Here is a 27,153-nt window from a genome sequence, read left to right as displayed (position 1 = left end):
TGATTTAGGACTATTTTTTACAGCTCGCAGTTTAGGAAATAGTAATCTACCGTTTAAGATATTTATGGAAAAACTAAATATTTTGTTTTCGAATACAAGATAAAGCAGCTAATGGGTTTCTCTCTGTTATCTCTTATCAACTATAATTAACATGGAACGAAAACATCTAGATCAGGGGTTCTCAACCGGTGGTACGCAAGAGAAAAATAGGTGGTACGCAAAGAAGCAAAGTATTTTTAACTATTAAATTCAAAAATTAAACCCTAACATGCTGATTGAGCTTTTTCTCTAACACTCGTAAATTTATGCGATCTGAGCTTTGTTCAAGAGTGGTGGTGGTAGTAGTACTTTCTAGTGGTGGTACTAAAGGTTTTCAATTTTTGTTTAGATGGTACGCGTTAGTCAAAAAGTTGAGAACCGCTGATCTAGATAGGCCTCTGCTATGTACATATTTATAAAAAAATTAAATATTTTTCCTAAACAATTTTCATTAATGTGAAATAAATAATAATGAAAGAATTTCACTTGGAAATGCTTTTACTTTTCTTTATGCACAGAAGCATATAAACAAATCGATGACAATTCAATAAAACCGTGTAGCTTCCTCTGAAACAAAAGTTTTAATTTTTATACCTTACATTTTTTACCTTTTGATACACGCCCTTGCTTTGTGGCGCAATCATATTGTTAAATATTTAGATTTAATTCAAAAATGTTGTTATTAGTTACCTTCTTAATTTCCATAAATTTAATTTAAAATAAGTTAATCATGTATTTCTTTTTATATGCCATCTCCTTCAATCATTTTGTCTTCTCCTAAATTCCTAAGCAATTTCAATAATTGCTCTCGTTACAATTGCAATCTTATCTATTCAATAATTGAGCTGGTGAAACTGAAAATTTACTTATTTTGTAAAAATAAATAATTAAAAAAGAAAAAAGAAGCTTGCATTCTGGAAACTTCGGATTACAATCTAATTCGGAATATAAATACATTTTACTTACTAATACCAAATGATAAAACTATATCTTTACTGTTAAACAGAGTTAAAATTCAACTAAAAAAGGCGAATTTCAATTCTGAAAGTTCTGGTATTCACTTCGGTGTCCTTTATTTATGTTTTGATGATTGGAAAAGGAAACATACAATGAATGGATAGGAAAATCAAAATATTAAAAATTGCACCTTCATTTGAAAATGAATATTACAGTTCTAATAAAGTAATAAATTAAACTCTATATTCAGAGTTGGAATCTACATGTTACTAAAAATTTCATTTTTCGCTATTACATTTTTTTCTTGATATAACATGTGATATTGTATTAAATACAAATTTTGCAATCGGCATTGTCTGATTTTTGCTTATAGCGAACAAAAACTGCAAAATATAAATAGTTAATATCCCTGCGAGATGTTAAGAAACTACTGTTGCAAAATAATAACACCTATCCGAATTGTTTTAAAAAAAAGCTCGTTTTATAAAATTGTAATATCGTGAATGGTACTTAAACAATATTTTCAGTTTAGTTAACTTAGTAAATGGAAATATAAGAGTTTAACCTTACATTTTCCCCTCGAGTTAAAGTATGTTCATTGGATGAATTAGTAAAGATATCAGTATAGTTGCGTCCTGGAACCCATGGGATATTGTATTAAATACAAATCATTCTACACTATTATCTGCGTTATCGCACATAGTATGTCCAGGACATACTACTCTCATATGTAGGATAGCGCAGATAATATTGTAGAATGGATTTAACAAGTAAATTAAATGGAATAAGATATTACCAATCTGTATTATTAAATAACATTTGTGCATATTTATCTGCACGTATGTATTTAATAGTACACGATTATCTGCACGTATGTATTTAATAGTACACGATTATCTGCACGTATGTATTTAATAGTACATGATTATCTGCACGTATATATCGCTCATAACTAAAAAATGTATAGCCGTAGATTAACGTATTATCAGACTTGTGCGTTCAGTCTATTATGAACCCGTATGCAAGCAACAATACCAATGAATAATTCACGATCAATCTCATTAATACATTTTTAATCAATGGGATCTTGATTATGCAGATCAATTGCCAGCGCCTATTCGGCTATCCACCAGCAATCGAACCCTTGATTACCATTGATACCCTTAAAATTTCATCAACCCCACGGGGTCTACACCAGCTCCGTTGTGAACTTCTGCTTTATAGAATTAAGCTATCAATTGTGGGTATTATTATAATATCCTTGTCCTTGCTTGAGAATGTATTAGTAAAATGATTTGGGGCTTAACGCTCGAAACATTGAAAACGGAGCGTCATTCGAAAATTCAGTAGCTCTTTCACTGTATATAGTGCTACCTAACACGTTATGAATGTCTGTAAAGTAAATAGTTTTACAGTAGTTTGCATTTCACAGTGCGATTGATTTCATGTATTTCACAATGCGATTGATTTCGATAACAAATTACTAGGTAAGAAAAAAATCATTACTGGGGAAAGAAAACTAGCCGTTTCAAACGAGTATATGATGAATTTTGCGGTAAAGGTAACTACATCTTAAACATTAATTTCAATACATTGCTTATTTATAACGCACCTGAAAGAAAAATAACCTGAAAAAGTTTCTAATATGCAGTTATTTTTTTAATGTTATTCAGACTAATTATTATTGAAGAATTAATTAATAAGAGCATTATCATTATGAAAAATATCCAAAATAATATTGAATTATGTCTATTGCCCATTATTCATTTTTATAAAGAGCATGAAAATTGCATATACTGTGCTAATTGTAAGTACTATCAGCACAGCCATAGTAATGAGAAGTTTGGGAAAGATTCCATAAACATATTTCAGTTCTGCAACTATTAAATCAAAAAGAGGGTCGGAATTATACCGTAACTGGAGGAGTAAAATACATGAAATCTAATGCGCGCGTCAGTTAATTGGCATTCTTATAGAATAGCTCTAAAATATTGTTCCATTCTACGGGTTCGTGGATTTGGAGTGATTGAGGACAACACTTGATGAAGAAACAAAACACAGTTTATTTAGTCAGTATTACTCAGAACGATTCCAAAATCCCGTTTACAGCTGTCTAAAAACTACGACAAACACGCTTAAACCATAAATAAAGCAGCCTTCAGGCTGTCAGGTTGTAATGGTGTAGACAGCTTCACGGCGAAATGCTAAAGTACAGTTCCCGACTCGGTCGATCGCTTTTGGAGCTCAACACACTCAAGATAAAATTCAACGATATCCTCGAGGATATCCTCGACGATACACTCGACTCGACTCACTATGAACTGCTACTTCGCTTATAGGCAGGGTTTATATAACTTTTGGCCTGCCTTCGAGAACATTCTGGGCAAAACCGATAAGAATTCGTTCTGGAATGTTCTCCATCCGTCTATGGCATATCGAAACTTTTATCGCCAAAAGTCACCAAATAGGCGATTTTTCGCCAAATGTGGCAACTCTGCCTTCCGTTGCCATTTATGGCAACCATAAACCTGCTTTGAGGGAAACTGTCTCTCCGCAGCTGGGCATTTTATAACAATATTTAAACCAAATTTTAGCATGATGGTTAACTGCGAAGTTAGTGGAAGGAAATATGGTGGGTATTAAGGAAAAATTTGCTAAAGTCGATCATTTTTTATGTAGGAACATTTATGAAACATACAAAGACATTTATCAAACTAATCGAAATTACTTAATTTCAGAAGTTTATCCTCTATTGAATACATTATCAGGACTTAATGTTCTGTGCATACTTTTGGCAAACATAATGGTGCTAGTATCAATGTCCTGACCTCGAACAATGAGCTGAATGCAGTTATGTACTTAAGAGTGCTAGAAGAATTACAACGTACGAAGGGTGTAAAAGACCCTTTTATTGAAATCACTATTTACAGAAACTCCCAACTCGGGAGTGATAACAGAACAAATAATAATCGCGCTTGGGTCTTGAACAATCAAGCAAGTTTTTTTTAAAAGTAAAACTTCAGTAGTCATTTAAATAGTTGCTGTAACAGAGCTTAAACGCCAGATTGGCCTATTTATGGTGCGTAGCAAACCTTTGCTAAGTACTAACGCACTTAAATCACTTCCATCAGTATTTGAGGAACAGCGTAAGAATTTAAATACTAACTATTCTGGCGAACTTCCACCGAGCCGACGTGGTCTGAGACTAAAAGCTCTCTCACACTTGAGAAGTTTCTCACTAACCTTAAATACCAAAACTTGGCTCCAAAACAAATTAGCATAAAGCTGAACCGTGCGCTTATTCTGAAGGGAAGTTGAAATAAGAGTTTACAGGAAAGGGTAACTTAAAATAAAGAGAAACTTGGTTAGTTTAACTTAAAACCTTACAACATTAGTTTATATTATTAAATAAATAAGATAAATAATGAGATTTGTAACTCCTGCTAGAGATTTGAATATATTTTTTTTTTCCAAATGGTTCGAACATCTGCTCGAAAATATATTGGAAATATAAATTCAAATATTACTGATTACATTTTCTTTTCAAAAACTAGTTAGTACCTAATTTGTATTTTTCAATTCAAAGAATGCGTTTCTTTTGCAAAGTTTTGGGGCTTTAATTAAAAAAAAAAAAAAAAAAAAAAGATAAAGCATGCCTAATATTAATTTCTAACACAGTAACCATTGAACAATCTACAATATCATTAAAAATCATTTTATATTTTGCCTAAGGATTACTTTAAAGATTAAAAATGAAAAAATGAAATAACAGTCTCCAAAACAGAAATATGCACTGCATTCAAAATTCATAGGAATTCACCTTTTAGAGAAAAACTCGTAATATATCAAAATTCATAGAAATATTTTTTAGCAAAGAAAAAAATACCCTCGTGGGTAATAATTCATCCGCAAAGTTTCAAATCCCTTGATCCTAGGTCTTCTAAATTTCTGATTTCAAATACCTATTTCACCTTCATGTGGTGGTATTTTCGATTAAAAATTTACGCTCATAAGGATCGTATGTTTTTCTACTGAGAATTTCCAAGTTAGTTATTTTCAAGTTTTGCTAGTTATTTTCGGCTTCGAAATAATTTTAGTAGAACTTCAAAATTAACAGCAATACGCGTCAAATTACAATTTTATACGATCTTAAAAAATAATACCTAAATATGTTTTTGCCTTGTTACTAATTTTAACCTTCTATGAAGTTCTTAAGACTTATAATGAAAATTAAAGTTTTTTAATGATGTTTAATAATCAGAAGTTAATGGTTTCATAATCAGAAGATTTTCCTGTTTCTGTTTGTACTACCTGTAAGAAAATTCCACTATGTATATTTTAATATTTTGCATACAGGTAAACAGAATGGATAGGTATAAACAGAGAAGAAATTTTATGATTTTTCCATGATATCGCAGTAAATTATAAAATACTTATTATACAAATATGAAACATTGGTTTCAATACAGTTAGAGATACGATATCCCTATTTTGATATTCCTACAATAAATGGACTTGACTCAGTTTTCTGGAAAGACATTAGAAAATCCTTAATTACAGGTTTCCATTTCCATTTTTATAAATTCATCATTTCTTGAAATTTTATATTTCCTATCTGTCACAATATAATTCTAAAATTAAAAAAAAATCTTGAACATTATTGCCTTACATCAAAATATATCATGTATTAGGTTTTTAATGTATGAACTTTTGTAACGTTTTATCGCTCCTTAATTACCTATAGTGCGAGCTTAATACATTTTGACCTTCATATTTGACCTGAATATGTATTTCTAACGAATGGATAAGACCAGAGAAGGCCGAACATTGGTTTTGTAGCAAGTTAGTCACACATAATAGTCACAAAATTATTGAGAATAAAACTAAGCGATTTAAAAGCAATAAACACAGTTCTTACGAATATTTTTCTTGCTTTTTAATGTGATTGATTTAGATAACCATGTATTAAAATTATGAATGCATCTAATTAGAAATACTCAAGATTTTTATGAAATTCCACTAGTTGAACGCATTAAAATAATTATACATATTTTTATGATAACTATTTTAGGTGGCTGGGAGAACGAGGGGCTAGCTTTGAAAAAATAATATAGCAAATATAAAAATATGCAGGGCATTCTTTAGTATTCTAAAGGTATGCCACTTTTAAATATTTTACGATTTTGGTTTTCAATCGAATTTTGTGTAGTGTAAGTGAAAAAACGTGATATTTAATAAATAAAGTTAACAAATAAAAGTTAATAATAAAGTGAAAAAATAAAATTTTATTAACCATCTTAATAAAAAAAATTGAATATTGCTCTGATAAACTGAGTAAATACTGAAAATACGAGTATATATGATAACACTTAGCACTGCATCAGGAATTCTAAACATATGCTGCTATGCAACTTTTAAAAATTTTGTGATTTTGTTGGTGAACTGTATATGCCGATAAGTGAAGAAAATGATGCTTAATAATAAAATTAAAAAATCTGATATGTACACCACATTACTTCCTTGTGCGGAATATTAAATTATACGTATTTTTTTTTTGCATTTCATTTAAACGTATTGGATTGAATTAAATCTACTTCGCCGACAGCGCATAAACCACAATAGAATAAATGCATTCTTTAAAATTCACTCTATTTGTTTACCATAGCGACACTCTGGCGCTAGGTTCAATTAACAGCATTATATTTCGTTCATATTATAACTCAGAATGCACAAAATTTATATCATTTAAAGAATTCTCTAAAAGTTGCCACATGTTCTATTCAAATATTATAATAAAGCTAAAACGATGTATAAAAGAAATTAAGCAAACAAAACAAAAAGAAACAGTTTTCCACAGACGATTGAGTATTTCTCATTAAATTAATTCAGTTCTCACTTCGCGACAAGACAAAAATACATAAAAACTCAAAATATCTGTATTAAAAATTACTAATTATTAAAAATTAAATTACTAATTATTAAAAATTAAATTATTAAAAATTAAGTAAATCTTAAACACTTATTTCCTCGAAAAATTCCCGAAAGGATTAAGCATGATTTAAATCGCAATAATAAATGAATCTTATAATAAATCATCTTTGTTGTTGCGAAGCTACATTTCTCTAGATTGGCAACAAATTCACTACTCTGCTGTTTCAAATGTAAACAAGCAACGGCCGCCATCAAAAACATTATTAGGCTTAGCGGCACTTAAACAACTTTTAAATTGTTGATAATTCTAAATATATTGCATACAGATTTACTAAAGGAATAAAAACCTTAACCGGAAGATAAGAACAACATAATTCAATCATTGTTAAAGCAAAAAATGTACAATTTACAAACATGTAAGACTAAAGAAATTGAGATCACTGAGCCGGGTAACAGAGGGGATATATTTATAAATATATTTATATACGTTTGGTGCGGCCGATTGCAACCAAAATACGAGGTGCACATCTACATGTTACAGTAGTCCCTATATACAAAACTTCAACGTTCTGAGGATACTCGTTTTTGAGTTAAGCAAGATACGTTCATTATGCACATACGTTCATACAGACGCCACGAAAAATTATCTTCAAAATTTATTTTAAATCAGTTTTATTATTTTTTGGAGGAAAAGAGTCTTTTATTCTGTCCTTACGTACAGATATCACGCAAAAACATCGTTAAATTGCATTCGAAAGCGGTCAAATGGATATTTTCGTTGAAATATGCTGCCTGAAACTTTTCGCGATTACAATATTTCGTTTTTACTTCGTACAAGAAAGTAAAAAGGGTGAAGGTATCAGGAATGAGTACAACGACAGACTGCTAAACTGTGAGGTCAGAGAGAGCGCAAAAACCTTAACAAATCCTTCCCTTTTAAGCGATCGTTAAAATCTAAAAACTTTCAATTTTTTATTTTTATTAATTTTTTACTCATTTTCTTTCAAACAATCCTTCATAAGATAAAGAACAAATTACTAGCTGTAACATTCATCTCAGAAAGCTTGTAAAGAGAAGAAAAAGCAGATATTGCTAATATTATCACACAAAAGTATGACATAGCCAAAACTATCATATGCTAAATCGCATTACTTGTATCATTGGGCATGCCTATTTGATTGTTTCTTTAAAGTGAAACTATGTATCTACTATCAGTCATTCAGGACAACTATATAGTCATGCAGTTTTTAGTAACATCTTGTACATAATTTTAATTTGAAATTCTTGTGATTCAGTTAAAAATTTTCATATCCTATTAATACAGCTGTAGAGACATTAGCTATTTTTTGGAAGCAGGCAAGATGAAAAATGAGCTACAGCCTTCGGCGGGAATCGAACCACGGACCTCTGGAGTACCGGCCCAGCGTGCAGAACCACTACACCACGAAGGCACGCTAGGAAGATGGGAGAAATAAATTATACAGCGATTTAAAACTTTTTTCAAGATTTGATCATTTTCACGAAGAGTCTTTTAAAATAAAAATAATATTACCTTTTCTATTTTGATAATTTCTTCTCTTTCAAATGTTTATTTAAGTCTTATAGTTCGATATTTTAGATATTGTTAGCGTTTACCTTAAAACTGGATTTAGAAAATTTAAATTGAAACTGGATTTAAATCTATGTATCTGACCAAATTTTTACAGTAACTAAAATAGAGGTGTTTATTTTCCTTTCAAAAGCAGACACGAATTTTAAGACGTAACGAAATGAATTCTGTTTAAGGCAAATATTGTTGTAGGCTCTTTGTTTCTTCACAGTTCTATTTTTACGCCTAAATTACTTTCTATAGTTGAAATTAATGCAAACTGAAGAAGCAGGTTCTGTTAGCAGATTTTCAAAAGCTGAAATCCTTCAAGATTGGCTGCATTACTCTTTCAAGAAAAAACTCAAAGTATATCAGAACTAAGAATCAATAGTATCTATTAGAAAAAAGAAATAAATAACAAGTTAGGACAATGTTCTCTAAATTTTAAGACTGTCTTCATTAAAATATTTTCATTATTTCATTATTTTGCTCCCAATTGGTTTTGGAAGAAACTAATACAAATTTCTTCTTTTATTTAGCAGTTTTCACTCGTACTCGTAATAACTAGAAGAATTCTTACAAACATACAATCTTGTCAACTTTTGCCCTTTTTTAGTATCTTCATTGCATTTCTATAATTCATATACTCATGTGTTTTTGTTATTTATCCTTGACATAATAAAATCCTGCCAACAAACAAAACTCCATAAACCAATTTCAATATTATATTGCAGCCTAGGTTTTAAACTTATATTATTCGATTAATGATAAAACTACATTAATTATTAAGGAAAAAATATTAAAATGAGTTTCTTAACTTCCTAACCAATAGAAAATCCAGAATTCTCACTCAAGATATATGAGATGGTAATCGCAGACCTTTTTAGTACTGTTAAAATCAACTTTTTTTAGTCAGCATAATAAACCATTATTTTTAAAAATGGCGGCTATCTTTGAATGTAATAATAAATCAAAATCTAATTAAAATCTAATGTTGGAACTTAATATTAAGTGATTCAGTCATTCAATGAATGTCCAGTATGATTTGAAAAGGAATCTATCAAACAAATCGAATCCAAAATATCTGTACTAAATAAACTTGACTCAGAAAATTTAATACAAAACATTCAAATCCACATTTTAAATACAAATCAAAGAATATTTTTGCTGTTGCCATTTATTACCATTTATCTTTTTTAAAAAAGAATTTTATTTAAGTCGAATGACCTTTTTCCAAATTATTAAATTATTATACTGGGACTCAGTGGTAGTAAAAGTACTCAATGCGAGTCAGGGGTAATCTGGAATAAAAATTAAATATATAAACACGCTCTTTATTTGTCTCTGATATTTGGCCTTTGATATTAACTATTTCAGTAAACTACTAGCATTTTGATTAAATACAATACCCGATCTGAGTTTTCACTTTGAACCACTTTTCCGCCAAGATGTATAAATTATATTTCCTAGTTCTTGTATGAGCAGAAGAAACCTTTTTTTATCATTCAAAGAATTCAGAGTACTTGACTTTCTCAAACAAGGTAATCGACGTTTTCATCATTTTCTTTCAATTCGTCCTAGGGAACAAATAATTTTCGATATCTAATTTTCTCGGACTGTGACAATTCTTCTAGGTAATACAGGTATTTCATGCAGTCCTTATTTTGGGGGTCACAGTTTATAGCGGGTTTTATTTTTAAATTTCCTTCATTTCGAAAAGTAACTTTGTCGTGCGCTTATTATTAAACCAGACACTGGAGACGAAGAACACTCCTGTTAATTTGATTTAAAGAAATATTACTAAAGAATAAAATTAATTCTTTCATAGAAAATTTCAAAGACCTTTCTTGTATTATTTTTAACTATAAATTATTTTTATAGTTTAGGAAAACTATGACGAATTTTGATTGTATTACATGTTGTCATACTTTCGGCTCATCAAAGAAATCGATTTCTGATAAGAAAAGCCAACTCTATTTTATCCCATCAATACAATAATGAAAACTTTGCGAAAATCTTGACCTTGGCGTGCAGAACGAGTTTGAGAGTCGTCAAAGTACTGCGAGGACGTATGAGACGCTATTTCTTCGCAGGGTTGCCAGCAATAGAGTTATGGATTACTATTTTCTAAAACAGACGATTAGGAGGCTTTCAAAGTGTTCGAAATAAATGGAATGTCAGCTGAACTACTTTAAGAGAACTACTCAAACACCATAACAGCATATTCTGAAGCAGGACAGGTAACTGCTTTATGACCTTGAATTTAAAGACCTCTTAAGTATGCTTCATTTATATTTCTATCCAATTGTATATATGCATAAAATAATGGAAAATATTAAAATTCATAAATAAAATAAATATCTTAGATTTGCATTTATGTCTTCATTAAAATAAAAGATCCAAGCTTTAAGTTATGTTAAGTATTATTCGTGTTACGCTAGGTGATATAAAACTTGTTGTCAAAAATTATTTTGTCATCAACTGTCCTATCCCGTTTCTTTCAGTAGCAATATGCATTAGTGTGAATGTATTTAATACAATCAAGTTATTATTCTGTAAATCCATAGCTGTTTGTAATGTCTTAATAATTTATAATAGATATAAGATATACGTAAGTTTTTATATACTTTATCTGGCACTTACTGTCCTTAAAGTTATAAACTGAGAGAAAAAATATTCATTATAATTAACTATTACTTAGAATTTCCACCACCGAGGGAAAAATATCACTTAAACACGGAGTACTGTTAAGTTGAATTATTATGAAATACTATATATAATGCCTCATGATGGATATGAGATTGCTAAAATAATAATTTTTTCTTGCAAACGCAAGAGGATCTCAAACAGATATTCCGATTTTACCGTTTTATGTATCTTTCCAAAAATACTGAGCATTTTGTTTTAATAAAAATGGGGGATGATAAAATAATGCTTCACGTAAAACCTTTTATTCATTAAATCATTTCTCATATTTTGATGGTTTCTACTACTAAAAATCTTTTCATCGAATCATTAAGACACTAATCGCATTTGATTCTTTTCGCAACATAATGTTATAGAACTGTCATTAGAAACAAATTTTTAATTTTGTTTATTTTAATAAATATTTTAAAACAAAAAAACTCTTTCGTGGGGTTTGTATTTCAAATAGCATGCATCAATTAGAAATAAAATTCGCCATTTTAGATTGAACTGGTAAAAAGAATACTCCATCAAACTCTCCAATGCTTTCATTTTCCTTTTCATTTTACTCTAGTTAAGCTCGAAAATTTTTCAGATTCATAAAAAATTTAAAAACAAAAATGTTTGTAATATCAAATTTCAGATTTTTCTTTTTACACAATTTACGTTTAGAAATTTTGCTGTTTTTGCAAAGATATTAGTGAAAACTTTTATTATTTAACAGGCAGCACACATTAAGCAAAATTCGTTTTTAGTATCCAAAAATTAGTTTATGTCTTTCATCAATTTCCAAAAATGGTTTATAATCTTCATAATATATTCTGTTAGTAAATATATCCAATTCTTTCGTCTTTTAATTTGTTTCCTAAGATATGATAATAACAATATTGAGATGTCCTAACATATGAATCAAACTAGTGATTCAGACTTTAATTTGCTTAACATATTAACAACAGAATGTGAATGACAGTTGTAATCTAGTTTTTGCTCTTAGTCAACGGTAAAATCTTATCTGTGTTTTCCCGACAGATCCAAATACCTGCGAGTCTTATTTTCGTTCTTCGTGTGTAGCCTGAAGCTATGAAAATCCAAGATTTTACATAACCTGTATATGAAAGCTCAGTTAGATTATACGAATCCAGTAGACTATAAGAAATTTCTTAATGAACAGAATTCTTTAGCTCTTAAAATACAGAATTTGTCGGGGTCTTTGCTTTCAAAGACGACAGTAAACTAGACTGACACGCAAGCAATGTGAAGATACGGTGAAATAGTACAAATTACCTGTCTTCCAAAAGCTGCATTAATCAAATATTTAATTTTTTTAGGTGACGTTTTGAGAAAGAGGTGTTACTTTTACATAGTAAGTGATTGTGGTGTGTTGTTTTTTGAAATATTCGGGTTATTTTTTATGTAATGAAATTATTTGATTTGTATTTTGAAAATACGTGTTTTTTTAAATAATAAATGACACTGATGCATTATTATTTGACATGTTGTGTTTAGGTATTAAATGATTATGATATGTTCATTTTTGAGAAATATATGTTAGTTTACATAATAATTACATACTAAATGAATTTTTGTTTAACTTCGTGAACAAAATCCTTTACTATGCTAAACATCGTAAAGAAATTTTCAGCATTTGCTAAACAAACAACATTAACATAAACAGTCAAAGGGCGGTGGTTACCTACCGCCCTCCAAAGAGCCTTTTCTTTTACCACCTTTTCTATTGAACGTCTTACTCACTCGTGTGAGGGTTTTCAAGAATGACCGTTTCTGAAGTTCCTTTGTAGCTCACTAGGTGGCAATCAATAAACATAAGCCATATATGTTAGTTTACATATATATGTTAGTTTACATAATAAGTACATAATAAGCCAAATATATGTTCGTTTACATAATAAGTGAATGTTTTGTTTAATTTCGTGAACAAAATCCTTTACTATGCTAAACATCGTAACGAAATTTTCAGCATTTTCTAAACAAACATTAACATAAACAGTTAAAGGGCGGTGGTTACCTACCGCCCTTCAAAGAGCCTTTTGTTTTACCACCTTTTCTATTGAACGTCTTACTCACACGTGTGAGTGATTTTCAAGAATGACCGTTTCTGAAGTTCCCTTGTAGCTCACTAGGTGACAATCAATAAACATAAGCCAGTAGTTGATGCAGCAATTCGTCTTCAAGAAAATACGCATAAGCCATCGAAGACAACATCACGACCATGTGCACTCTGCAGCACCAAGAAAAAGCCTGTAAGAACAGTGTGAGAATGCAACACATGCAAAGTTGAACCTCTGCTTGAAAACGAAAAACGGTTTCCGTGCGTACTATAGAGACTGATTTGTAGGGATGTGTTCTGTGGGCAGTGATCACTGACACTAACCACCAAATATGGTCATTTTTTCCACGTGTCTTGGACAAAATATGTGTTCTTTAATCAGCCCAAAATATAAGCATGCTATAAAAAAAATTTCTCACATCCAAATTATAGTGTTTAAAAAATGTTTAGCTTACATCAAAAGAAACGTTTTAAAAAAGAGACTGATCAAAGAACTTAACGCTAAAAATGAAAAAATGCAAATTATCGGGAAGGAACGCCAGTAGGAAAGAGCTGAAAACGGGGAAGTTACCATTATTGAGAGAAATATGAGTTACAAAGCGAAGGAAGAGATGTAAACGCTAAGTGGAAAAAATGTAATAAAGCATCAAAACACTGCAAAAGGAAGTCTGATACTTTTCTCTTAGAATAAAAAAAAATATAGAGATAGATTTGTTCAACGAAACAGAACTACGAAGAAAAACGTACTACTATCTTTCCTTGATACCGGTTTCCCCAAATCATCGATCATAGACTTTATTATTACCTATCATGAGTTTTCAGACGTCGGAGACTGACATAAACTTTACGGACGCAATATTGTACTTGATCATGTACAAGACGTGGAACATTTTACGAAACTTGCACATTCTGCCTTCATATATATATAATATCAAATATAAAACAAGTACAGAAAAATATTCCATATTACTTATTTTTTAAATACGCAGATTCATAAAATTATTATGGACACTATTTATTACTATGGATATTTTTTATTCTAAACCCATCCTCTTAAAATTAACTACAATTTTCAGACCTTTAATGTGCAGCATCATTGAACTGTAGATTTAAAAGTATTTTACTTTTCGCATTTATCGAAATAGGAATTATGTTTACTTCAATAGGCATCACAGTTGATTCTTTTCATTTCATAGAGTCAAACAGTGTTTCTAAATATTCAAAAGTAACATTTATATCCGTTCTTATTACAGTTACCTACGTTTCGTAAAATGTTTTCTTTTGTCATTTCGAATTAGTCCCTTCCTCTTATACTTTCACAAGTAAGATCGCATTCAGTTCTGTTATGTATTGTTACGGTGCTATTTTTTTGCTAATTTTTGTATGAGGTAAATCTTTTATATTGATGCTTGTATTTTGCATCCAATCGTTAAATAATTTAGAACAAAGTAATAAATAAAGTAATAATAACTCAGTGGTTTCCAAACATTTAGTCTCAAGGAGTCCTTTTTAAAATCAATTTTTATGGCGGAGCAATTTAGATTTACTCAATGTCTTACACTAGCTTAGTATTTAGGAACATTGTTAAAGTAAGGAAGAAGGCATAGGAATATTAAAAAGAGAGAGAAAGAAAGCATAGATGCAATAAATTTAGCAAAGGAATCTAAAATAATGCTAATGCCTAAAATATTGCTGTAACTTTGCCATACGTTTCAACATTTAATAAATCAAACCATTTGCGTTACAAAACAATATTGGTGAGTGTAGTAATAAAATAGATCCTTCAGTTTAATTACTTTATCCAAATAAATTAAAATGCGTATTCTTTTATTATTTGTTATTTAAAATTTTTATTGATAATTACAGAAAAAAATTTCAGTTTCATTTTGTTAATTAGAACGCACCGTAGTACAACAGTTGACCTAAATTTAGACTTGACTTACAATAACATATAAATGTTAAATTAATGAATGATATATGTGCATTTTTATTTTTTAGCTCAGTTGATTTTGATATTTTTTAGTTTAGTTTAATTGTAGGCGAATATCTGGTCTGCATTTAAGAGGCTTTATTTCCTTCTTTTAACTTGTAAAGGCAGAGAATCTCTCTTCTTAGAGAGCTGAGAAAAGTAACAATATTAATTTTGCTTTCTGAGACAAGGTTTTGAATTCATCTTTTATATGCAGCTAAACCTCTGGTAGACTTCACTATAAAACGCGATTATAAATTCCTTTGTAAAATGTCAAATAATCCGAATGGCAAGAAAGGCTAACTTGATGAATTATTATATCTAGTTTAGATAGATTACATTGGAAAGATTTAATTTACACTATTAGGTTACTAATAAACTAGAAACTTCGCTAAAGCTAGGTTACATTGACTAGATAATGACAGAAACGATTACTTAATTTCATGCGGCTTTTACTTTGTGCTAGGGTTCTTGATTCGCAGTAGCTGGCGAGTGGTGGTGTGCTAGTCTCTTGGCAATCCATAACCAGATGTTCTCAATGGGCGCCATGTAAGCCTCAAAGACAAAGTCTTAATTCTAATATTAATATTAGAAATGTAACGGCGGTTGTCCACATTGTCGGCTATACGAACAACAGCATGGGCCCGTTATGACGATGATGAGTGCAATCTGTCGAGGTAGGTATCTTTGGTGCCTCCACACGCAGATACGTCCATCATGATGCTGTATACAGAACCAGTATTCTGTCTGAAAAGACAAAGCGGTGCCACCTGTATCCAGAGTCTCTGTTCGTCGCACTACTGTAGGAGCACCTGTCTCTGCTTCAATGTCAAGGGAAACTGCAACAATGGTTGCCGTGCTGACAGCCCGTGATGTTGAAGACGTCGTCTGCGGACACTTGTCAACCTGCACACGAGCCAGGTTTCTGACTATGCTAATTGACGTGGATGTACGATCCCACAAGGCCTGTTCTCTCAGGTGTCCAGTGTCCAGGGTCGCCGAAAACCTGCATCATATTCATTGTGGACCTCCTAGACCCATCGATTTAATATTCGCCTGACAGTCATGGGATCCCGACCAACATGAGGTTGTAGAGACATTAAGTTATTTTTAGGAAGCAGGAGACTTGAAAAATTAGCAACGCCTTTGCCGGGAATCGAGCCGTGGACCTCTCAATTACACGCTAAGCGTGCAGACTAATGTACCATGAAGTCTTGCTAAGAAGGCTGGAGAAATACCTTATATACTCCCCCCTCTTAAAGGGCGACTGGGGTTTTTAGAGGATCCAATCGCAAAATCTTGGGTGAGGAGAATCATCATCCAACACTCTTTTAGTTCAGGCGCCACTGTAGAAACAATAAGTTATTTTTAGGAAGCAAAAGACTTGAAAAATTAGCAACGCTTTCGCCGAGAATCGAACCGCTAACCTCTCAATTACGCGCTAAGCGTGTAGGCCACTACATCACGAAGGCTCGCTAAGAAGGCGGGAGAAATACCTTATAAGGTCGCTGAACGATAAACAGCAGCTCTAATAGACCAAGATCCAACTTGACATAAGAATCAAGATCCTCCCCTCTGTATATTAAAGCATTTATTGCTGCATTGGTACAAATGTGTAGTAAGAGCAGCCATTCAGAATGATGCCCTCCCGTACCATGGTTCCACCACCTTGTAGCGAAGGCTTTCATGGTTGTTTTCAGGCTTTTTGCGTTTGTATTTCTCCCTCTAGATTTTAATACGGCTTCAGTAGCTCTCCAGACAACAACGAGACTCATCAGTAAAGGTAATACGACTTCAGTCCATGGTACACTTGTCATTGTGATTTCTGCATCACTACAACCGGCCGCATTTCTTGGCCAAAGTTAATGGTATCCAAGTCATGGATTTTCAAAGTTAATATTGAATTAACACCAATTACCTTTAACTAACATCATTCACATAATTAACACAAATAGTGTTTATGTCTTTTTTTAAGTTGTTCCATTTATTTTTCCTTCCTGTTTATTCTTGCGTTATTTGACTAAACCTGACAGGTCGGATTTGCTGTTTAAACGCATCACCAAAATTGTTACATTGGCTGAATGTTTTGCAATATGGATAGAGGTAATAACATTACCTTTCATGCCAAGGTCAGAACTGATGTTCTCTTGTATCATATAAGATGCTTGATTATTGCGTATCAAATTTGAAAGCCAAGTCTGCAAATGGAAACTGTTCTTCGTGTTTCATGAACTAGTATTTTATAACAAAAGGGTATTGCATAAGGAGCTCTTCACGAAAATAAACTTTTCAGAGCATTTGTCATACAAAAATAAATCAAATTTTCACTCACGTTGGTTAGATTGTAAACGTTTAAATTAACTGCATATCTGGACTCAGCGGTTTCTGCAGAATACTCGTATTACCTAAAGCATAACAGCTTGGCCCTACGGTTTCTTTTTGTACTATCATGATTTATGGCAGCTTGGTGTATTTGTTTCTCTAGATAAATGATACAAAATTATCTACTGCTAAATATAAATCAAAGTAAGGTTTGTTAAAATATAGAATCTTTTTCCAATTATTCATATATGTGTTTTATGTTTGTGAAACTTTTGTAAGCATTTTCAGAGCTAAATCAGGGTGTGGCTTGTTACTTTGCAGCTTCTTTTTAAAAACGATCCGATGTTCGTTGCAACTGATTCCTTTCATCGTTTTAAATTTATGAATGCCTATGATTTTTTAACATTAAAATAATTGTATTGTACTTTCTCGGTATGAGTACATTGTTAAAAAGTATTGGGGAGCCCGTAAACTAATGGCTTAAGCGCTAATATTTGGCATTTGTAAAATAAATAAATAAATAAATAAATAAATAAATAAAATCTGAAATGTTTCAGATTTTAAATTACGTCCAAAGGGAAGTTTTTTAACATTTTGTGTGTTACCTTTCTTTATTAAATATCATGTTCCTCGCACTTAAACCATAAGATCCAGTGCAACAGCAATATCGCAAAATAGTTTTAAAACGAGCATATCTTTAGAATTTCCGATACAGAGACTCACGCGCTGGAGATAAAAATGTTTTTTCTGCACAACGTTGCCATTGCTCGCTTTGAAATCCTTGAGTTTGTTAATCAAAAATTCGTCAAAGTTTTAAAAAATAGGAAATCGATCATAAAACAAATTTCAAATTTCAAATTTGGTCTTCCACATGCTCATATTCGTTGGAGGATTACGTTATTCAAAATTCGATGACTCTATGTACCGTTATTTTATGACAATGTGAGAAATATACATACATTTAAGCAGATTTTCATTATTTAATTTCTTCAAATATAATGCAGGACTCTAACATTTTATGGCAACAGTTTGAAAAGTGAACCGACATTTATCCGTCCGACGCAAAATGCCAAAATGAAAGTAATAGTCCTTCGGGACTCAAGTCCCTTTGGACTAAAATTTTATGAATTACTTGTGTCACAGTACAGTCTGGCAAGAAGTACAAGCTTCGTTTACTTTTAGCATTTATAATTCAATTAAGAGTTTACTTACAATTTGTATTTTTATTTCTCGGATCATGTTTTAAATTCTTTACGTTTCGAAGACATTTAATATGGTTTATCGTAGGCGCATTATAATTCTTATTATTTCGGAAATACTGCATTCAGTCTATAGCTATCAGGACTTTTTCATATTTATTACAAGACGCTATTTTTCATCTGAAGAACAAGCAAAACATTTCTTAACCTATCTCTAAAGTAAGTGTTACTTATACCATGATACAAAGCTGGTTGCTTACTTACAATTACTTTCATTAATATTTACTATAGAATAATTACACTGCTTGGTCTTTATATATGACTATAGCAAAACCAAAAACGAAATAAACGACAAAGTATATATATATATACCTATTAGCATTTATACATGTTTATCTGCATGTCTTGAAATAAGTCATAAATCATGCAATTCATATGAAAGATCTCTGCTGTATTAACAATTGTCATAAAATATTAAGATATTAATAATAATTGTCATAAAATATTAATTTAGAGAAGGTAAATAAATTTCATTTATATTATTCATGTCTCTTCTTTAACTTAAAACTACTTAGTAGAAATCAGCTTTAGCATACACTTGCTTTTCATCAATGAAATGTAACCTTTGAAAAGAATAATAGAGTTTCGCAGCAAAATAGATCACATTTTACATTTAAGTTTTTTCCTCAAAATGTTGCTCTTTAAAATTTTCCTGTCTTATTTAGACATAACTCTGAATTTGCCTTACCATACGAAGCAATATCCTGTTGAGAAAATTGTTCAAAGCACTAATGAAATAAGTTATCTGTTTTATTAAAAAAAAAATAATGGTTGCATGTAAGCATTATTATTAATTTTTATCTTAAATCAATTTAGACTAATGGAAGCAAACTGTGATAATATAAAGTCTTAACTTCTTATTAAATTCCAGCAACATCTTTTCAACTCACAAAACTAAAGTTCAAAACTTCTTTGAATCATGTAGACATTAAAATATTACTTAGAACTGCAATGATAGATAATAAAGTATCCCATCTTACTGCGCTAAAATTTCAGTTAAAGGAATTAACTGGAATGAAACTAAACACAACTCATCGAATCTACAAGCATTGGATTAAAATAATTTTCCTCTTCAACTGTTCTTTCAGTTTCATTCTACGCCGTACTCTTAGACAAGTAAAGTATGGGCTCACGTACTGAAGTTCATGATAATTTAATTACAAAACATTTTACCTATTAACGTTTACTCACTCCAGCTGAGACTTTTAAATACTAATAAAACTTTAAAACTTCCCGAGTTGAATATGAGAGAAGAAGTAAGAGAGAAGAATGCAAACTATAAAATAAAAGTGGTAAATTTAACCTAAATAGGTGAAGGTATCCTACTTCGCTATTTAATATATCTGTTTCGTTTATTATCTCTGTTACTAACTTTTGGCATTAAAGGTAGGTTTCTTCATGTGTAAGGGGAATATAAACTAGGTTTTCTTACAACGTCCTCTGTAAATATATATCATTTCTTCAACTGATAACCATTGCGTATTTTGCTGTAATGATAACACAAACCAACAAATAACTAATATTAGAGGTAAAACACTTATTAATTTTAACTTCTGAAGTATAATAGAATAAGACTGACGCGGGATTTTACAAAAGAAAGAAATGCGTAGAAGAGTGTACTGATGACAAGAAAATCAAATTTTAAGTAATGAATTCATAGTAAAACATTGCATGCATATTTTCTCAGTAAAATTATGCAAGAACAGTTTAGAAAAGCTCTGATTTTGCACCGTCTGTACTTTATACTGAGATTTTCTTTTGTTTTGTGTAAATCGTGCGTTTTGTTCCACATAAGAGTGGCGCAGCATTTATTATTCAAAGTAGATCGTCACGAAATGGAAATTGAGCACGAAATGGGGTCATTCCTCTGATGTCAGGTCCGAGAATAATATCGTTTCATACAAACTTTAGTTTGAACATAGAAACCTAATTATTATTCAGAATTCCGAAATGTTTTTAATAAATAACCTTCCTTCGTTTCACATACTGGAGTATATGTTTATTCATTAAGTTTTCAAAAACAGAATGACGTGTCCATTGCAAAAAATTCTTTCTCTGATTTCAAGCAGACGGTTGCTGCAACCAAGAGAATTTTTAAAAATTAAATATTGTTATGTTTACTTAAGATATTACTATTCTATTCCTAGAAATAAGCTGTATAAATCTAAAAGTCGCTTAAAAATAAATGATTAAAAATCTTTTGATGAAATACTAAGTAACTTTTAATCTTTGCTTTTTTTATCAATTAAAATTTTTTAGTTTTATATTTTTCGGTCTAGTTGTTAATTTCAAGATATTGATTATTTCACCAAATCCGTGGAATTTATTTGAAGTGTATTTAAATTAGAGTGAAAAAGAGTACTATTTCCGCATATCTTGAAAATTAATAGGATAATTATTTTTTTAGTTCTCATAATCAAGCCTGGATGTAGGACACTAAATAAATTTTTAATGAAAGCCATGGCTTTTAAACGAAGCATTTTTATAGTAAATTTAAGTCAACAGCCAATATAGATATTTAAAAAAATTCGGATATTTGTTTTGCCTGCACGTCAGTTAAGCGCTTAGTATAATAAAATGATGAATTTTTCAAGACGTAAGAGAAACACGCTAAAGTAAAACACAAAATTAGGCAAAACAACAACTTCGAGTTTGGCGTAGATTTTAGTCAAGACTCTATCGCTTTCGAGGGCAAACAGGCACAGGTACCTCTTCATTAGCTACAACTGCAAGAGGGAAGGCCAAGGTTAATCCCAATTCAGCCCTTTCTAACACTTTTAAACATTTATTAACTTCATTTTTAGCCGACAGATGGCACCACTTTTCCGTTCGCTTTACTCCTTTGGGATATAAATAGAACCGTTTCTTTCCATTCGTTGAATATTTCTTTGTTCCTGATAAATAGGAACCTGTACCTGTGTTCCCTCGAAATCGCTGGAATTTTACTTTTTCATATGTCATATTTTATTTCAGAAATGCTTCATGATGAAGAAATCATTACACTGTACCTCCCAAAAGAAAAAAAATCTCACTTTATCAAAAAAATTTTAAATCACACTTAAAACACTATATGACTTACACACCAAAAGTTAACTACAATACGGTACTACTCACTACAATTACTGTATACATGGAAAGCTAAAAACTTCTTTCAGACGGGACGGACATAAGTTTTCCATCAGACAGGACTGACATATTTTTCCATAATTAAGACACAATAACACGCCGAATAAATACTAATTCAGAAGTCAAACAACAAAAATCAGCGTTATATTTACAAAATTTTCACAGGACTAGTTTCGATGGTTTTACCGAACCACCATCTTCAGCTGCAAAACCGCAAATGAACAAGATAGGAAATAATGATTAGATAAGATAAGAAAGCCTGGACAAGAATAAGCAAGTGGCGCCATCTGTTGGTAAAACCAGAACTAAAACATAATTTCTTTAAAAGCCGAAGGCAAATTTGGATTGGAATTAGGATCGTTAACTAGAACAGAAAGATTTTTATGAATGTGAAATGCCTCTAGAAAATCCAGTTCTCCAATGGAAGATGTTTTTTGAATAATTTTGGCAGCAGAAAAATTGAAAGTGTGATTTTCGGACCAACAATGTTGAGCAACAGAAGACAAGTTTGATTGACTTTCAAGTTTGCTCCTCCAAACTAGCCCTTGATGAAGAACTAAATTATTTAAAAGCAATAGCTATTGACAGGGGCTTTTCACCCAACATTATTAATCAAGCAGTTAAAAAATTCTCATCTCAACACACTAAAAGCCACACTCTTATTTTAGGAGATTATAAAAATTCTGTTGTCATTCCCTTCTTTCCATCAATTAGCTATAAAGTTGCACATATTTTGCAGAAATTTAACTTTCGGGTTGTTTACTCTCCCATCAATAAAATTCCAACTTCTATACTCAAGGACCCCATTCCGGATATGATTTCCTGGGGTATTTATAGGATTCCTTGCCAGTGCGGTTTAATTTACATTGGCCAAACTAAGAGAGCCTTAAAATTTCGCGTCAAAGAACATGAGGCATATGTTAGAAAAAAGGAAACACAGAAGTCTTCTGTTGCTCCGAAAATCACACTTTCAATTTTTCTGCTGCCAAAATTATTCAAAAAACATCTTCCATTGGAGAACTGGATTTTCTAGAGGCATTTCACATTCATAAAAATCTTTCTGTTCTAGTTAACGATCCTAATTCCAATCCAAATTTGCCTTCGGCTTTTAGAGAAATTATGTTTTAGTTCTGGTTTCGCCAACAGATGGCGCCACTTGCTTATTCTTGTCCAGGCTTTCTTATCTTATCTAAACATTATTTCCTATCTTGTTCATTTGCGGTTTTGCAGCTGAAGATGATGGTTCGGTAAAACCATCGAAACTAGTCCTGTGAAAATTTTGTAAATTAACGCTGATTTTTGTTGTTTGACTTCTGAATTAATATTTTCCCATGTTTGTTTGATTTATTTTAGGGGAAAATACCCCACGTTTTAGAGTCAAAGGATGATTAAACGCATCTTCTAGAATTACTAAAATATTACCTAGAACTGATGTCCCCCCCCTCCCCAGGTAAAGAATTTATTTGAAGGAGTTTTTGTCAGTGCGATAATTAGGCGCATTGTGTATATATAATAGAGTAGAGTAATAGCATTGTTCTATTTGATAATGACATGATTCTCTAATTAATTATGTATGATTTCCTTATATCCCATATTTGTAAACAGTTATATGTATTATATGTAGCTTTTAATACGTATTTCATTTCTACTTGACTGGGAAATGATCCATGGCGAATCAGCTGCTGGCAAACTGTCCTGTCGGCGAAACGTTCTAGACCTTCGAAAATGTATGCTGAACATTGTGTTCATCTCACTTCCTTATACAAACCGATAAATTTGACAGCAAATGCATAGTTGTTTGACTATGAGCAACTGAAATTTGGGCCTTTCAATCTGCTAACTCGAATGAAAGCGATCAACAAAGGGGCTACAATTTCACGAAGTTACTGTAAATTTTAATGCGATTCGCTAAGAAATATCTCTTAATGGGCTGTCTCTTGCTCAACTATCCTTCAATGAACCTGGTAACAGAATAACTTTCCTTGTTGCATTGCTTATAACGTAGTCAAAGAGTTCAATGAAAGGAATGAGATAAAACACACGTAAACTGAACTGTCGAAGTGGACGATATATGGTGGGATGAATGAACATATCATCTGTGTCACAAGTATATATTAGCTTATAATCTATGATTCTAGCACAATCTAAAACAATATTAGTATATATTGCAGAATTTATGAACGACTGTTTGTGAATAAAATAATTGGAAATTCGTTGAGTGACATGTAATTTACTGCTGAGATCTCGACAACTTCCTTGCTGTTAGATACTCTATCTTTGTATTTATGTATAAAATCTGAGATATATAACATATCTCAGGCATATAACATATAAAAGTGAGGTATATAATATTCTCAGTTTGTTAAATTTAATAAACTGAGATATAATTAAGATAAAATAACACGCTGAACAAGTATTAATTTAGAAGTGAAACAACAAAAATCAGCATTATATTTGCAAATTCTCACAGCGCAAATGAACGAAATAAGATAAAATAAGAAAGGCTGGACAAGAGTTAAGCTACTAGCGCCATCTATTGATGAAACGAGAACTAAGACATAATTTTCTTAAAGATTCTTTGTAAATAATTTTTAAGGAATCTTTAATTGAATGAAATTATGAAATGAGAACTAAAACATAAATTTCTTAAAGATTCTTTGCAAAGAATCTTTAAGGGAAATTATGTTTTAGTTCTCTTTCATCAATAGATGGCGCCAGTAGCTTAACTCATGTCCAGCCATTCTTATCTTATCTTATCTAATCACTATATCTTATCTCGTTCATTTGCGCTTTGGCAGCTGAGGATGATGTTTCGGTAACACCATCGAAACTAGTCCTGTGAAAATTTGCAAATATAACGCTTATTTTTGTTGTTTGACTTCTAAATCAATAAACTGAGATATGTTAAAATATTTTGTATATGAAGTCAGAAACCACGAATGTGTTTATTCATTCATAAAATAACATAAGTATTAATAATAAAACAGAATAAATTTCATGTAAGTTTTTCACGAACACTAGTTTTTAGAGTCATTATAAATAAGAACTCTTGTCTTTTGTTTTATAAATAAACGTACCAAAATACACAAGCCATACTGCATTATTACTTTTTCCGTACTCCTTAATGGGTCAGTTTGGGCAATTTTTAAAGGCAGGGTATAGTAGTGCTTTTAGATATGCAAATCGATGGCAGGAAGTAGTAAGCTTCATATCTAGCTCCTTAAAGATGGAATTTAAATAGAGCACGTAGTAACTCTGCGTCTCATACAACGGAAGTTTCGTGATCAGAAGTGGTTAACCATTCGTGATTCTGCTATATTTTCAAAGTACCGCTTCTAAACGTAACAAGCAAGAGTGTATGGAGTAAATTTAAGGAAACTGAATATTTTTCAACTGTCTAAATCAAAGTCAGGAAATCTCAGAAACCGATAACATTATTTTATTAATTCTTTTAGTTAACCTGAAAAACGTATATATCTCGAAAAGCAATCATTTCATAGCACTTCCATTGAATCCATCTTTTTCAATTACTTAGACTGAATTCCCGTTATTCCGTAATTAAATGGTGAAAAAAAAAACTTAAGTAATATTGCGACAAGATATTTTCACTCCAATATTAATAACATTTAAAAGAAGAGTGTGATGTATTTGAAAATTAAATCTCTTTGTTAAACATAGATCGTTTGTCTAATGTTAATAAAAGTTATGAATCTATAAATACTTATAAAAGCTGTTACAAGCTGAAGTGGCTATCCATCATACCGTTTGTTCTCATTAATACAGTTTCTAAATTAAATGCTCAGAAGTTTTCTTTCCATAATTTAACTTGAAGAATAATTCTTAATAACAACAAATAAATTCCATACTTTTACCTATTATTAGAACATTTTCAAGACAGTCGTGGAATTTTGTTAATTTGCTGGTGCCAAACCTTAAAGTGGGTTTCGATTCACTTGCGATGGACATGTTGAATAGTCTTACTCATTTTCACAAAATAGGTAAGGCTGTATATTAGCTTTCGACTAACCATCAGAATTAATTTTAGTTAATAGATAACCATATATTTTTGAATATACGCCAATCCACAACTAAGCGAAGGGGTAAAACTTTGCTTCAAAAATTTAGCCAAAACTGAAACGCAGTATACAAACCGAATATAAATTTGTTCTAAAAACCCAGCTATATATCTCCAAAAGTATGAATAATTGCTGAACTTAAATAGAGCTGCCTGAAAAGGAGTACCAAATCCTTATCCCATAACTAAATAGCCCAGAAATGATCGTCTGATCTTACAAGAAATATTGCATCGGGAAATATATAAATGGAACTGATGATACTAACTGTGAAAAGGCTATTGGGAAAAGTATACGAGGACGATCTGTTCCATCCAAATTTGATCAAGGTGCCATCAATGGATGGAATCTGAAGACTTCTTGCCTTCTTTTACTTTTACCATCACATCGAAAGGACTTTCGATAGATTTCGTGTTCCCTTACCAAAAAGATACTATAATCCCTAACGTCCTCCTAACGGAATTGAAGCCCGGAACAAAAGTTGTGGAAATTTATCAGGCTGAGCTAACCTCCAAATAATCAAATCTCAGATTTTAATTAACCTGTCTTATTGACATTCTCACTTTGTAATCAGAATATTAATGTTGCAGTATGAAATAAAATACTCTATAATTAAAATATAGCATACAACCATAGCTTAGCTTATTAAAAAAAGAAGAAGAAGAAACAAAAAGTGTATAGTAGTTTCTTACAGCTGCTTACCTCGATTTTATTAGTAGGAGCTATTGAAATGGTTTTTAACCACTATGCTTTGAAACTGAATTTAATGAGAGGACTACTTTATAACGTTGCGCGCCTCCAACTTGCACGCAACCAAGAGGTGACTGTGAAAGCTTGTATAAAAGATAGAGCTTTGTGAAGAGTTTCAGTCCCTTTTTATTCAACGTAATGAATTACAATTGCGTCCTCTTGACGCTTACAAACTGTGCCAACTTGGCAGTCAAATAAAAATAATAACCTGAAAAGAAAGTAAAGACAAGATTCTAACTACGAGGCTCTCTAAAATAACTAACTTACCGCGTTTTACAATACCGCTGCTAATTCAGCAGACTTGAAGCTCACTGGAACGATTACCACTACTTCCCGCCAAGCACATAGGCCGCAACGCGGGGTTCTTCAATTCTCGCTAACTACCT

The 27,153-nt window shown here is 31.3% G+C and overlaps 1 protein-coding gene across 2 annotated transcripts in view; it reads left to right on the top strand.

The window, feature by feature from the left end:
• The window catches only part of LOC118180955 (uncharacterized), a 196,124-nt gene that overhangs the window by 4,074 nt on the left and 164,897 nt on the right, over positions 1-27,153 (top strand). The window contains exon 1 of one of the 2 annotated variants that reach the window (XM_085816644.1): positions 10,616-10,755. The exons of the other annotated variant lie outside the window; for it this stretch is intronic. The gene's annotated coding sequence lies outside the window, so the exon portion shown is untranslated. Of the gene's footprint in view, positions 1-10,615; positions 10,756-27,153 lie in introns of those variants that run through there. 2 annotated transcript variants of the gene reach the window in all.

The sequence above is a fragment of the Stegodyphus dumicola genome, chromosome 5, assembly GCF_044657685.1.
Source record: "Stegodyphus dumicola isolate Sdum_Otavi_A_Nest chromosome 5, ASM4465768v1".
NCBI lineage: Eukaryota > Metazoa > Arthropoda > Arachnida > Araneae > Eresidae > Stegodyphus > Stegodyphus dumicola.
This window is presented reverse-complemented; position numbering and strand designations above follow the sequence as displayed.